Genomic DNA, 2,815 nt, shown 5'->3' on the forward strand with positions numbered 1-2,815 from the left:
GAGAGAGAGAGAGAGAGAGAGAGAGAGAGAGAGAGAGAGAGAGAGAGAGTGAGCGAGAGAGAAGGGTTCTGTTGTTGGTTGCCGTGTCGCGGATGCCTGCAGAATTTCGATGCATCGTTGAAATGGTTTCTTGTGATATGACTTTCCCCTATTTCTCATATATCAAACCTGCCCAACAGTTGTCGAAATACACGTACCATTGCAGGAAATATTTAAATAGTTGAAGGACTTGTGCGTTCGGATACAATATAAGATTTACAAACATCGTTACATTGATGCACAGGTCACACTACAAATAGCAAGAGCCATGTGAAAAACACATGCTGATGAGTGTTCGAATCAGACTAGCAGAGATGCCAACCACTACGATTTATCCGTATTTTATACGAATTTCTATTCCTTTTGCACCACTACTACTTACGTTTGTATCAAACTACGAATTTCACTGTGATTGAAAAAAAATTTTTTTGGTCATTTTTCATGAATTTATTGTCATTATTGACCCTCAGAATGCAGGAAATTGCATCTCAGAATCAAAAATTTTTCTGGGGGGCATCCCGGACCCCCCTAGCAAACTCTGGTCACTACGTGACCCTCGAACTAATAATTTGATGGCCAGAAACTACAGATTGCTTCAAATATGTGTTGGCATCTCTGGACTAGGGTAATCGTGACAAATTGAGTCTGTGTCGGTTGACATACTAAGATGTAATTAATTAATATAATAATGTCAGGTAACATATTAAGCTATATTATTATGTACACGATCACAACGCCGTGGAATTTAAGGTCAGTCTGCTACCTGGGAAAACACCTTCACTGTGTCAACCAGTGTGCAGATGTGGTCTCATGCCATGCGACTTCATTTTAAGCGTGTTCACTCTGCAAAACAAACAAACTGAAGCTCCTCCCACACATCTTCACTGCAAACACAATATTCCAAAAATCGCAAACGTGTTTGTTGTCAGAAAGTGTCTTTCGTTTGTGTCCTCTTTTTAAATTAACTCGTGGTAGTTTCAATAAAGTTTGTGTTGCTATTGCCAGTCCCAGCTGTAGGTAGACTTATTTTCTAGGTGCTTCAAAATATCGCCATGAACATATCTTATAAGGACGACTGTACGTTCTTGTTATGACTAACGCTAGGTGATTGAATATATATATATGCGCGTGTGCGTGCGCGTGCGTGCGTGCGCGTGCGCGCGTGCGTGCGTGCGCATGTATGTATGGTGACACAGTTTGTTTTCTGTATCTCTATCATGCCGGAATTGTAGTGTGTTGTTAACTTTTCTTTGTTGTGAGTGTCAGAGGGTAAATAGCACTTGCTAGTATTGTATCGTTTTCATATGTGTGTGCCGCCATGGACGTGGAATGTTCTTATGTTCTCTGTAAGAGCCCGTCCGTCTGCCCGTCACTCTGCTCTAATATAGAGACGGTCCTTCTTTTTCTTCTTCTTCTTCTCACTCTCTCTCTCTCTCTCTCTCTCTCTCTCTCTCTCTCTCTCTCTCTCCTCCCTCCTCCTTCTTATCCCATCTCGTCTCTCACTCTCTTCTCCCTCTCTCCCTCTCCCTCACCTCTCCCCCCCTCTCTCTCTCTCTCTCTTGTCCTGCTGGCTACATTTCCCGGATTCAAACATGTGATATTTAGTAGATACACTATAAAGAATGTTATTTTGAAAAAAAAAATGGTTTGTGTTATTATTGATGACATTCTGTTGTATTTCGGTGGTATGCAGGCACGAAGTTGATCAGGGGTCAGAGGCATGCGGGAGGTAGGACAGGACATCATATTATGAGATTCAAACATTCAAGGATCAGCAGAAAATCTTCAAACGCATTAACTACCCCCCAGTACAGAAGGGAACTGAAGTACTGTGATTCATATTCATGGGTTCATAGCCGCAGGGTGCATGAACACAGAAAAGCTCCATCGCAGGTACGTTTTTACCGTCGTTTTAGAAACACCCCGGGGTGGGTCTTTCTCGAGCAAATTTATTGCATGTGACAAAGCCTAATAAGTACGTGAATGATGTCTACAACAAACAACATCAGATTTGGAAATGTAGCATCTGACTTCGAATAGCAAAAAATTGTCAACAAAAACGGTGAATCGCGTCCTTTCAACACCCGTTTTTTGACACTTCCTGCAAACAAAGTACATTTCCTGATCGATATGATAGCCAAGAGCATGTATAGTGACGAAGAATATCAATAATTACCTTGTAGATTCTCCTCTCCCTCCCACTCCATACTCTCCTACTCCATCTCCTTCCACACACTCCTCTCCCTCCCCCTCCACACTCCCCCATTCACACACTCCTGCTCTCCCTCTCTTTCCACACACTCCTCCTCTCCCTCTCCCTCCCCCTTCCACACACTCTCCTGCTCTCCCTCCCCCTTCCACACACTCCTACTCTCCCTCTCCCTCCCCCTCCACACTCTCCCATTCACACACTCCTCCTCTCCCTCTCCTTCCACACACTCCTACTCTCTCTCCCCCTTCCACACACTCTCCTGCTCTCCCTCTCTTTCCACACACTCCTCCTCTCCCTCCCCCTTCCACACAAACACTCCTCCTCTCCCTCCCCCTCCACACTCTCCCATTCACACTCTCCTGCTCTCCCTCTCCTTCCACGTACTCTCCTACTCTCCCTTCCCCTCCACCCTCTCTCCCTTCCCCTTCCGCACATTCTCTTTGCCTCCCCAGTCTCTCGCTTTCTTAGAGCCGCCCCCTTTTCTCTATTATCCTCCGGCCGTGTTGACTTAGCCAGGCTTTTCACGTGTGCTTGCGCAGTTGCGTTTAGTTTGCAAATCATAAC

The sequence above is a fragment of the Priapulus caudatus genome, unplaced genomic scaffold, assembly GCF_000485595.1.
Source record: "Priapulus caudatus unplaced genomic scaffold, Priapulus_caudatus-5.0.1 Scaffold929, whole genome shotgun sequence".
In the NCBI taxonomy this organism is placed as follows: Eukaryota; Metazoa; Priapulida; class Priapulimorpha; order Priapulimorphida; family Priapulidae; genus Priapulus; species Priapulus caudatus.